Below are 13,253 nucleotides of genomic sequence, written 5' to 3'. Positions count from 1 at the left end.
AACGTGGCCTTTTCATCCAGAGTTTTTTTTCCCCTCAGAAAAAAGCAGCGCTATGTTTAATGTATCCCGAGTCAGAAATGTTTCTGAGCGACGCAGATGTATGCAGTTTGATAGCTGTGCTCTCGAGGGGCGTGAGTGTAGGGGGGACTCCATGATATTGATTTCAAATTCACATGGTGTCAGGGTCTTTATAAGTCCTCCTTTTAACAAGTACAGTCAGACGCTTTTCCCATGTTCGCTTAACGGAACTATTCCGCTTACATCACAATGCTGTTCCCTTCTGAACCGTGACCCGTGCACTGTAAAACTTCCGTTACCTCCCATCATTCTAACCAATGTACTAATCCCAGTCTTCCCCATACATTCAATTCGTTGTGGTAACTCATAAAGACATTATAATGGGACTATCCGTGCCTGTAGCATTTTTATGACTCCGTACAGGAGGTGGCGCGACAGATTCAAACACCGCTTTTTGGCACACCTCATATCTACCAGAGAATAAGATGACATACCAGGACTAATCAGTGTTGCCTAAGTTGAGACTTTTTTGCTATTGTGGCGCACAGGAAGTAGAAAAAAGCTAAAATTGTCTTGCTGAAGTAAATACTCTTCATTTGCAGATATTAGCTAAGCAAACACACACTGATACCGCACATAGGAACAGGCAGTCACTAACCCAAACACCCACCTCGCTAATGTAAGTTAACACACAATGCAACTTTTAACAGCTGCACCCCACGGACACCAAAATAAACATGCATGAACAAACACCCAAAATGACGCCCCCCAGGCATGCTGGGTAACCCGTGTGCCTCTTTCCCAACACTCTGAATCAGGGTCAACCACATGTGTCACTCACATTGTTAACATCAGTTTCTAGATGTAATATGACATCAGTCAGCTGATTGTGTGTGTATCCGAGTGTGTATGATTGCTCGTCTATACAATATGTGCCCTGCGATTGGTGGCGACCTCTTGCCTGAAGACAGCTGGGATAGGCTCCAGCATACCCGCAACTCGAGTGAGGACAAGCAAAATAGAAAATGGATGAATGGATGGATGGATGGATTTATTTGGCCCAAAAATTACATTTCTCTAAAGCCAAAACCTTGTATTATATTACTCTTACTCTTACTTATTCTATTTTTCCCATTTTTGCAGTTTTCTGGTGTTTAATTTTATTTTGACATAGTGCCACAGGCCAATAACTAACCAGTCCCAGGCCACACTTTGGACACCAGACATGGATTACCGTACATTTACGGTGTACAAACCACACCCACTAAATTTAAAGTGAAAAACAGATTTGTACACAAATAAGCTACACAGACTATCAGCCACACATGTCCATGTCGTAAAATGCCCATTTCCCTAAGGGAATTCCAAAGGGATTAAAATAAAGTATTCTGTTTGTCTGTCTAAAATGCCATATTGTGACACGTATGAGTCCGTGAGGACCAGGCAGTTCTAGACAGGGGCCCAATGATGAGCTATGAAAAAACTCACAATGAGCTTGTCAACTCACTAGAAATTGCAGGTCATTAGGCATTAGAACTCTTGACTCATGGTGTCGTCTTACAAAGAACACTAAACACTCAAAAGGTATATTTAATAAATATACAAACAAGTAACAATATGAGTTTAACATTTCTCCATAATAATTTTACAAAAACAGTATCGTCTTTTAATAAAAGACGACTCGTCAAGCTCATTGTGAGAGCACGGATAGCTTGTGATTGGCTCATGCCAAAGAGCTACCGTTTCTTCACTGACTCGTGAGCTTAGTAGAATTAGTTGTAGTTCTAAAGTCACAGAGATGTCACGCTATTAGAACATAACCATAAACTAGCCGTTTAAGAAAAAACGTGGGCGCTTATACAACGGAAATAATGGTAATCAAAAAAAATTATAGATTAATCCACTGAAAAAATGATCCTTAGATGCAGCCCTAGAAGAGAAGTTCATTTCTGAAATGTGTTTTACACAATTTTTGCACCTCGCACAGCATCCATAAAGCACATGGTATTATGCAAATAAGATGAGGAGGTCATCTACCCCTGCTTCAGCCCCACCACAAACACCACTAGAAATACAATGAAGCCCTGTGGAAACCTGAATCCTGTCTGTCCTCAAAAATGATTTCAATGGAAAGAGTATATAGCGTGAAGTCTAGTCTGTGTAACAGTTTGCTGTTTTATTCTTTCAGAGCATTCATTTTACCGCAATTCTCCTATTCTTTTATGAAATGGCTGATAATAAGGCCGGAAAACAGAAACCTTTAACCTAAAAAAGCTTTCATTGCTGAAACATACTCACTGAATCTTTTTTTTCTTTTTTATCTCAAAGAATGATGACTCAAGTCCCTTCCAACAGCCACCCGTCCGCCACTTCTGAGCGCACCATAAAAGGTCAACACACAGCGAAAGTCGGCAAATGAACATGACACAAATCACCGTACTTGTTGCACAATTTACTGCTTTGCAAAGGCATCTGCAAAGACAATAATGCTCTGATTTGTTTTGAGACTTAAGTTAGTCACGTCTTTAGGTTTTGTCATCAGTTTGTTCACTTCTTGTGTTAGAAAGTCATCACTTTATATTTAAAGAGAAGAAAGATTGTGTAGCAATAGATTGATATCTGTTTCCCAGCATGCTTTGCTGTACTGTTGTTGTAAATGGCTAATAAGTTACATGTTTAGAGCTCACATAGTTGATGACTATTCTGCATTATTCATTGGTCATGTGTTGTCTGTTATCTACATATTACATTGCTGTGTATTGGTTAAGCACTTTAAGACACCATGAGTTAGAATGTGGAACATTAACGCGCCCATGATTTCTATGGAGCGCTGAGTTCAACTTGAGCATTGTTGTTACTCTGCGTGCGCAGTAAAAAGTTACCATTGTCTCACAAAATTAACTGCCTTATGTTGAAATTTCAGCAAAACTGCAGTTTAGTGGCATATATGCTACATCGCTTTCATCAAATGGAAGATCCCAATAACAATAACATTCTGGTTAAAATTCACCAACACAATATGCACTTATGATTTTACTCCAGTCTTGGGATTTTGCTTAGGGGTGTCTTTTTAACACGACCATATTTTATTATTCTAAAATGTGTTAAAAGTGACTTGTGACATCAATTTTTTGAACAAACGCTACATGTTAGGTTTAAATAACAGTTATAGTGTGACGAATCTGCGTCGTCAACTTCAGAGGTTCATTTACTTTGATGGCTAACACACAAGCTAGCAAGCTTTTAACAGCTAAAAGTAAACTAAGTACAACTTGCTGATATTTTTCAAAACGAGTGGGGCTCCTTGCTTCCCCATCCCATCATAGTTCGTCTTCCGCATTGTTGAGCAGCCAACCACTTGGCTAAAAACAGACACGGGAGAGACGCCCAAAGTTGCAGCTAGCTTTAAAAAAAACTTCACAACTTAGCTTCACTGCTAGCTAGCGACTAGTTAGCGCGGCTGATAATGCTAGTCGTGCTAACGGTGGCTCGTGGTGCCCAGCGGAGCGACAGCCAAGGTGTGTCCAAACAACGTCGGAGTCTCGGCCACATTCTTACATTCCTCCCGCAGCCCACCACAGGCGAGGAAGCAGCTTCTCCACCCGTTCTGTCACCTACACGTCAAAGTACAACATTTCTAACCCCCGCCGATGAAACCGGCTAACCTTAAAGCGTCTCAAGCCGCGTCCTGTCCGGTAGGCTTACCTTGGCTTTCGAGGATATACGGCAGCGGGCAGAATCCCAGCAAAAAACAGCCAAACTTCTTGATCCAAATTCTGGGAGAGTTGTGGCCGGTGACGTCACGCAGTGAAATTCCAAGCGGCTCGTCAGTTCGGAGGTTTGCCCATGTAAGGCAGCAGGCCAGCGGGGACGGCCAGCCGGGACACCCCGCACAAACTCACCGTCACAGGGCACGATGCCGACGCCTTCTGCTTATATGGAAGTATAGCATCTGTCTGTGAAGTAAATGACTACTTTATATGTATTCTAACATCCCAATTCTTTACTAGCTGCTAGTTAAACACCTCTTCTTGTTGTCACATTGGAGACACTTTTAGCACACCTGTACAAGGAAAGCCAAAGGGAAATATCATAAAACTCAGGCTCTTTATTAGTGTAGCCCATGTTTGCTATGCAGGTTTTTTACACATATACATTCATATATTCAAATATAAACTCCTGGCCTGTGAGTGCGAATGGTTGTTTGTCTATATGTGCCCTGTGATTGGCTGGCGAGCAGTCCAGGGTGTACCCCGCCTCTCGCCCGAAGACAGCTGGGATAGGCTCCAGCACCCCCTGCGACCATCACGAGGATAAGTGGTAGAAAATGAATGAATGAACTCCTGGCCCAAATAATGGCCTCTGGTGTGTGCCATTAGCTGACATGTGGTAAACACAACACTGACAAGTCCCACAAAGTCCTCACACTACATAGGCCCCAAGCTTGATTACTATACACTACACTACACTACACTACACTACACTAGTACTATAAAGTACTATACAATGAAGGCAACAAAGTTGGCAGGTCAGGTATTAGCACGTACAGTAGATCAGCTATTATCCACAACTTTTTTTCTGAGTAGCCTCGTGTCAGTTTCGAATTTGGCATAGTGTAAGCCATGCGTGTACTCCATCTTCACAGATACCTCTCTTTCATCAGGTAAAGCGTCCCCTTGATTTGCCTGTTCTTGACTTGATGCAAATCCGCTAACTGCTTCCTCCCCGCTCATCAGATTGCGTGTCTTTGTCGACAATGCTGACATTGTGTCTAATGCTTTTGAGAATGCTCTGAAACATGCAAATATACTTGATGGTATCTTTTTTTAACTATTAAAATGGTATGTTCTTCAGTTTCTTTGCCAAACATTTGCAAATGAATTGTCGCATCGTCATTCTGTTCCCGGGCTAAATGTCGAGAAAGAGTGGAATCTTCTCACTGATAATCCTCACTCGACTGCGACTGATTGCATTGTGCTCCCAGCAGTTGAATATACTTTTTTTTTTATCCTCTCTCCCCACTTCTCTCACCACCGAGCATGAAGCATAAACAGCACATACAGATCCAGCACACTGATAAAGAGCAGAAGGGTTTTAGCTATTTCATAGCCTCGTCTCCAGGTTGCAGGGCACACGGGTAAAGGTAATCTCATTTGTAGCGTGTGACATCTTATTTGCAAGTGTGCACTCTGGCAATTTCCTAATGGGCCTGCCTCCTCTCTTAAAGCTGATTTCAAACAGACACCCTGGCGACACGTGCCGTCGCCTGTGAACTCAACTTATCAATCAAAGACCAATTAACACGCCGCGTTAGAGGAAATCGGGAGCTTTGATGTTCAGCACTTAGCGAGCGTCGTCCCGTGCTTTCAATTTCGCCTTCGCTATACCATGACACATTATGCTCACAGCGTCCACCGAAACAGATAACTCACACAGTGGATGAGTTTCATCTGAAAATTACCAATTTTAGCTGCAGACAACGAGCCGCGAGAAGATAACTTCGTATTTTGGGTGTTTCAATTGTTCCAGTGTCGGATATCCTGCACACACACGCGCGCACACCACTTCCGCCTGAGGTGGGTAAACCTTATACACTAAGCAGACGAAAGCAGCTGCACTTCCTCTTAAAAAGTGTCAGTGAACCCTCACATTTCAACATGCTGCATGCACATTTCCCTACTCCGTTGTTACAAAAATGTCCATCCACATGAGTGCACCCTTAAAATAATCTCTGTCGAAATAAAAACACATTCATCGGATGTCATGAGTGTTTTGGCCCATCAGAATCCTGAAAAAGCAACCACAGCTGACCTGTTGGTGCAATAGAACACATCAAATATTTACCAAATATATTATCCTTATTTTTACACAATACAAAAGTTGTTTTATATGTCATATTTGATTTAATTAACAGATGTGAAATAATGTAATGTATTGTTTTTTGGTTTAGATTTAAAAAAACAACAACTAATAACTGGTTGGGCCACCCTTAGCTGCAACAACTGCAATCAAGCATTTGTGATAACTTGCAATGAGTCTCTTACAGCGCTGTGGAGGAATTTTGGCCCACTCATCATTCAGTCACATTGGAGGCTTTTCCAGCATGAGGCCTTTTTAAGGTCATGCCACAGCATCACAATAGGATTCAGGTCAGGACTTTGACTAGGCCACTCTAAAGTCTTCATTTGGTTTTTCTTCATTCATTCAGAGGTGGACTTGCTGGTGTGTTTTGGATCATTGTCCTGCTGCAGAACCCAAGTTGGTTTCAGCTTGAGGTCACCAACAGATGGCCGGACATTCTCCTTCTCCAATCCGGTGTTACTTTTACACCAGATATAATGCTTTGCAGCTGTCACTGGGGGCCTGCATTGCGGTGCAATAATGGGACACACACCTTCCAAAAAGTTCAACTTTTGTCTCATCAGACCACAGACTATTTTCCCAAAGGTCTTAGGGATCATCAATATGTTTTCTGGCTAAATTGAGACAAGCCTTAATGTTCTTTTTGTTCAGCAATGGTTTTGGTCTTGGAACTCTGCCATGCAGGCCATTTTTGGCCAGTGGTTTTCTTATGGTGGAGTCATGAACACTGACCTTAACTGAGGCAAGTGACACCCACAGTTGAATGTCAATGTGGGGTCTTTGTGACCTCTTGTATGAGTCGTCACTGTGCTTGTAGGGTCATTTTGGTTGGCCGGCCACTCCTGGGAAGGTTCAACACTGTTCCATGTTTGTGCCATTTGTGGATAAAAGCTCTCACTGTGGTTGTCTGTAGTCCCAAAACTGTAGAAATATCTTTATAACCTTTTCCAGAGTGATACATCTATATTAATCACAATTTAGTTATGTTTTAACAGAAGGGGCAAACATGTTTTCACACCACTTGGAAGTGAAACCTGCATCTCTTCATCTCATGGATGGTGATAACCACATTTGATATGATCAAGGCTGCTCCTTGACACGTGATACATGAGAATGATTTGGGTGATATTTTTGTTGGTTTGCAGGAAATAGAGTGATCGTTGTTTGGTGCCTTGCACATAAAAAACAAGTCTTCTCCACCAGGGAGAGAGCACAAAAACAACAAGCGTGTCTGGGAAGTACGCACTCTTGCTTAATTAGAGTGTAGATGGTGCAGATTAGTCTTGAAGCACAGCCATATTACAGGGAGTCATGCCAAATAAGGAGAAACAAAAGTAGCAGACAGGCAGCCTGATGACAAAAACAATGTCCCAAAGCTACTAATCAGACAACTCCAGATCTTGATTTAGACCCCAGATTGCACTAATGAATTCTAATGCTTGTGTTTTAGCATGTAAATGTGCGTTAAAAGTGGAGTGTGGTGACAATCCCCGCCTACAGTCAACTCTTTAGCATAAACGTGTTTGCTGCAGACGTATTTGCAGTTTTGTTTGTGGCTTTGCCATTTGACATGCCACCGCGTATCAACTTTCTTATCTGACAGGAAGAGATAAATACGCCGTCGCATCTGGATCGCTCACTTCTCAGCAACTTGGACCTCTACTTCAGACAGTCTTAAATGTCAAACACGTACAGGGCTTCCCCTGAGCCCTTCAGAAACATACAGGCCCTCCTGATGTCACAGCATTTCCTAGTGGAGTACGCACTTCCATTAATTATTTATGCCGTACAAAAAGAGAAAAAACACAACTAATTTTGTTTAAGTTAACTATTTTCCATCGTTAAATCTCACCAGTGCGAGGCAGACTCTTCTCATGGCAGTGCCTCTAGGGAAAGGAAAGTGAAACTGAAATTAGATATGGTAAAATGCTCAAAATGGAGAAACACTGACCAACAGTAGCCACGTATACATGGGCCCGAATATTCCAATTGCATTCGGTTTAGTTGCTCAAACAGAAAGAATGTAATCTTTGTATATACCTCATTCCGAAAGAAAAGTGCCAATCCGAATGAACATAATAATAATCGGATTCACGGGGGTGGAATATTCCTTTCCCCAATCCAATTGAGGTATCTTGTACCAGCTCAAACGGAAAGTTATCAGGGTGCGATCTTCTGCTGTTGTTTATTGGCAGTTGGCAAGCAGCTTTGCGATGCATGTTCAACATACGTCAAAACTCACTCACAAATAATTTTATTAATATTGAAGAAATTACAACACAATAATTTTTTGTCATATCATTTATAGCACAGACCAGTCCGGGGTGTACCCCGCCTCTCGCCCAAAGACAGCTGGGATAGGCTCCAGCAGCCCCCGCGACCCTCGTGAGGAAAAGCGGTAGAAAATTAATGAATGAATTTATAGCACATGACGCCACAAAAGTGCTGTCCTAAAAATTTGTGACAGGAGGAAGGGACTTAGGTCTCACGCGTGTGCAGAACCGATCTTGTTTCCAGTACGGATCGCTACAGGCTAATGGTAGTGCGGTCATGATCTTCTGTTGTTTATTGGCAGTTGGCAAGCAGCTTTCTTGTGCATTACCGCCATCTGTGGAACAGAATCTAAACCCTTCTATACTTTATTCACAAGTCCAGTTTTATTAAAAAAGAAAATATATATCTGTATAAAACATATCCCAAGTTTAATTATAAAATATTAGCAAGATTGAATTTGATCTTTTCCTGTTTAAATTTATCCCGGGTGCGTTCTTTCAGCGCATGCTCAGATATGACGTAACACGCAGCTCAAGCCCATTGTTTTCGGAAAAGTCATTCGGAAAGATTCCATTCGGAAAGAGAAAAACTCCTCATGTAAACGTGGCTATTCGCGGTTTGCTTGGTCCAAGCTGCTCAAATGTCACGGTCCTCATAAAGGATAAACATGATGTCCTTGAACATGTGAAAGGATCTGCTCCTATGAAATGGACAGTGATAACTAAGCGATGTGGTGGTGTCATTATTGAGACTTCCATCCCCCAAAAAGTCTGTCTCTTCCTCCCTTTCAACACTTCTTCCAGTCCAACAGCAATCTTACTGTAGTTTCCATGGCTGTCACACCTGCCAACACTCCCATTTTCCCTGGGAAATTCCAGTGATTTGCCCTTATTTCCCGACGCCCTCCCGTTTAATGGGATATATATATATATAAATAGTTTGTCATATTTTAAGTCTTAATTTAAACTGGTGGAAAGACCGTCAAACATATCGTGTTGCCTGTGGTACCTTTAGGGTCTGTAGGCGATGTGTACAAACCAGTGGTTGATATTTGACAAAACGTTTTTTAGAGTTTCCACAGCAAGAATGCTAACTTTCTTAGCATGAGCCACTTCAATACTCACTGCATCTGTCAAGAGAGCAGTTGAATGCAGTTCCGGTCCAGATAAACAACTGGAACTGCTTTAGTGTAAGCATGCAACATTCCAAGGAATGGTCCTGCATACAATAATGACATGTTTAGATGCACTCTAGATGTTTCCTTTTGAAAAGCAAAGCATTCAGCCTCAGTCACAGCAAGTCTCTCTTTGATTAAACATTTCTCTTCCCTCTAAATGCCAGCGCGTTCAGGCACCTCTGACCTTTATCACGGCTGATAGCCGTCATGGAGAGCAGGGAGTTGCGTGTTTCCACAACAAGAACTAATGGAGGAGGTGGTCTGATTCCACTCCTTCCATGATGGCAGACAAGTGACAATGAAAACCCAGCGTGACCTGGAAAGGTTAGTGTAAACTAAAAAAATGGGCTGAAGACGACTGAGGAAGCAACCAAGGGTTGGACCTTTTGGGCCGCACTTTTTGTTCATTTTAAAGGGGACCTATTATGCTTTTTCCACTTTTCTGTCTTATAAATGTTGTCTGAATGTTGTATTGTCATGTTAAACAATGCCAAAGTTTCAGATAATGAGTTTTTTCTAACACTGGCTTCCTGTGATGTCACAGATAATAACTAGCTCTTTTGACCCGTTCGTTCATGAGCGACACACCACTATTCAGGGCCTGTCCAACCGGTAGAGGCCTCTGGGAAGACCCAGGATCCATTGGAGAGACAATGTCTCTTAACTGGCCTTGGAACACCTCAGGGTCCAGGCTGGATAGAGTAGCCAGGGAGAGAAAAGTCTGGGCATCCTTGCCCCAGCAACCTGACCTCGGATAAGCAGAAGAAGCTGGATGGATGGTGGGTATGGGATGGAGCCTGTCCATCAAAAACAACTACAACCAATGGACTGGGGGAGGGGGTCATTGGGAACGTTGAAGTTGAATGAACCATTACATTACCGATGATCCCTTATCTGGATCAAGCATTGTAAACATACCGCGGTGATCCGTGCCGCTTGGTGGAAACGTGGCTTTAGTCTTCAAAAGAGTTGCCAGCTTCATTCCAAAATGAATGCCTTAAAAAGCTGAGCATTTCACGGTTATTAAATTCACGTGACAAACAGCAACAGTATTGATTTATTATTCTTTATTGATCTCCCTGCAGGGGGAGAGAGTCTCTTCGCTCTGAGGAAGAGATGTCAGCGCTGTGAGAGTCTAAATAAACATGTCATGCCAGCACATCTCCAAGGCTACAAAGTTGATCCCTTTTTAAAGAATTTGCCTGATCCCCCTTTTGTTAATTTGACGCTGGCTGAAATTACATCAGATGACAGCGTAATTCCGCATCATTATCAACATCAAAATGCGGCCGCCGCCTCTTGGCCCGGGGGCCGACGGCAGCGCAACGGCGCCTCTGTAACGGGATGATATGGATTACGCCCCGGCGAACCGACCTTGCCCCCCCGCTCGGTTTTTGATGCCTGCCAGTGGAACACATGGATGGCCGCGCACGCATCGCATCCCTCGCCCAATAAAAGCCAAATATCCCCCTGATGATTAAGGTCACTCATGCACTGCTCTGCACAAGCCATCCTTTGATAAGCCTCAAACTGTTGGGGAGGGGGGCGGGAATGGAGTTGTGGGGGGGTCGGCAAACAGTCTTTGTTGGCGTGTCCTCCTCAGGATGTCTTTTTCTGTCTCATTCCAAAGACGGAAAAACAACAGAATTGTAATCAAAGTTGTCCTGCAAGGCGACGTGACCTGTCGCTGGCTTTCACTTGTGTGTCACTCGGGACGCTTTAAGCCGCTCCATGAGACGTTGATCCCGGGATCACCAGGGATCTAACGGCTCACCGGTCATTTGCCGCCAGCATCCCCGGGGGCTCAGCTCGTTAGGGCCGCTTTAGTCTCAACTCTGATGGAAATGTGTTGGACTAATTTGGCTTTAGCGGGATTGGCCCAATATGAGTCCACTCATCCCACAGATTATCCGGCGATGAGCGCGGCGCACGGACAAGACTCGCTCTAATGTTCTGTCTAATGTTCTCCTCCTGATTGGATACATTCATGTGTGATTTTTGCGCACATTGCCACAGCGTGGGTCATAGCGAGGCGCTTTAGCCGCCAAGGTGAGATTATACCGGCATGTGCGCATTTGTTTAATCTGAGTTCAACATTACACGACAACAGGGAAAAGGGGTCCTATCCTGCTCACTTCAGGATACTGGATCACAGTGGGACACTATAGTATGTTTCTGTTCATAACATATATCTTCTCCCTCGACAACACCTGAATGAACCATTACATTACCGGGGTTGAGGTTCGGCTCCAGTCCCCCGAATCCCAACCCCTGCCACAACTCAAAGCTGCATGGAGACGCGCCTCCTCACGCAGCAAACAGTAGCAAATATAGGATAGAAGTTGATGGATATTGGAGGATCCGCTGTGGAACTGTGCTTTGTTCACAAAACAGAACAGGCGAGCCCAGATGAGTAGTGACCGTGCGGTAAAATGACAAAAATCTTCCCATTGTTGCCTCACTCCAGAATAATACACATTAATACACAATTTTAACATTCTGGTAAATGCAGTTGCGACTGGTTGTGCTTGGGAGGTACTTGGGAGCTCTGGCCATGTTGTACTGAGCAGCCAGGACCGAGATGCATCTACTGCTCTCCTTGATCAGGGGTGTGAGGGCTACAGTGAAAAATGAAAGGATGCAACTTTACCACTTAACGAATTAATACTAATAGTTTGATTCATTCATTCATTCATTTTCAACCGCATATCCTCACGAGGGTTGCGGGGGTGCTGGAGCCTATCCCAGCTGTCTTTGGGCCAGAGGCAGGGTACACCCTGGACTGGTGGCCAGCCAATCACAGGGCACATATAGACAAACAACCATTCACACTCACATTCATACCTATGGACAATTTGGAGTTACCAATTTACCTAGCATGTTTTTGGAATGTGGGAGGAAACCGGAGTACCCGGAGAAAACCCACGCATGCACGAGGAGAACATGCAAACTCCACACAGAGATGGCAGAGGGTGGAATTGAACCCAGGTCTCCTAGCTGTGAGGTCTGCACGCTAACCACACGACCGCCGTGCTGCCCTAATAGTTTAATATTAATGAATATTAATAGTTTGGACCTTCTTTTATTGCCATTTTTGTTGCGTGTATTCTTAATTACTCAATATTTCAACTTTCTTCTGAAATAAAGTTTTAAAATTTTCTTTTCCTAAAATGTTTTATTATTGTGTGGCAATATTGGGTAATAACTATAAACGTATTCCCTAAATGTACTGCAAAAGAGACCAGTGACGATAATCTGCTTATAGAAAAAATACAAATTCTTTTGTTATTTGTTTTTATTATTTTATTTATTTATTTATTTATTTATTATTTTTTATTAAAATCACAACTAAAATCGTGCATCAAACTAACAATAACCTGTTACCTAAAAATGTTATAAAAGACTTTTCTACAAGAGAGGAGATTTTCTAACTGTAACTTTATCTTATCATCTTCTATGTTAAAAAAAATACAAATCCTCACATGAAATACACAAAGTGAATAAATGTATTGCAATAGATGTGAAACAGATGGGGGGGGCACTCTTTTCAGACATGTGGAACTGTCAATTGTACTATGTGATGTATTCCATTGTAATTTGTACGCATGTTCAAATAAAATGAAACTGAAAATTACCACAACCATATTTTTATCGTATTCTCATGAAAGTACAGCAATTTTTTTCACATTTTTGCAGTTTTTTTTATTCAACTATTTCAATATTCTTCTTGTAAATTTTGCCCGTTGTCCTTTCTGCAACCTAATGTTCCCCCTAAAAATGATAATATTACAACTTTCCAAAAAATGTCCCAACAATATGCAACTAAATATTGATATTTTTACTTTATTCTTTTAAAAGTACTACAGATTTTTGCAGGGTTTTTTCCCCCTGTTTTCTTGTTAAATTATATTTTTAGACTCTG

At 42.4% G+C, this 13,253-nt stretch overlaps 1 protein-coding gene across 1 annotated transcript in view; it reads right to left on the bottom strand.

Annotated features, from left to right (window-relative positions):
- The window catches only part of lpp (LIM domain containing preferred translocation partner in lipoma), a 144,214-nt gene extending 140,264 nt beyond the window's left edge, over window positions 1-3,950 (bottom strand). Inside the window, exon 1 of the mRNA XM_058072881.2 lies at window positions 3,724-3,950. The gene's annotated coding sequence lies outside the window, so the exon portion shown is untranslated. The remainder of the gene's footprint in view (window positions 1-3,723) is intronic.
- Window positions 3,951-13,253: the final 9,303 nt, after the last annotated feature.

Source organism: Doryrhamphus excisus, linkage group LG4 (assembly GCF_037039965.1).
Source record: "Doryrhamphus excisus strain RoL-2023G ecotype Guam linkage group LG4, RoL_Dexc_Guam_v1.1, whole genome shotgun sequence".
Classification (NCBI taxonomy): domain Eukaryota; kingdom Metazoa; phylum Chordata; class Actinopteri; order Syngnathiformes; family Syngnathidae; genus Doryrhamphus; species Doryrhamphus excisus.
Note: the sequence above shows the minus strand (reverse complement) of the source record. Positions and strands in the feature narration are given on the sequence as shown.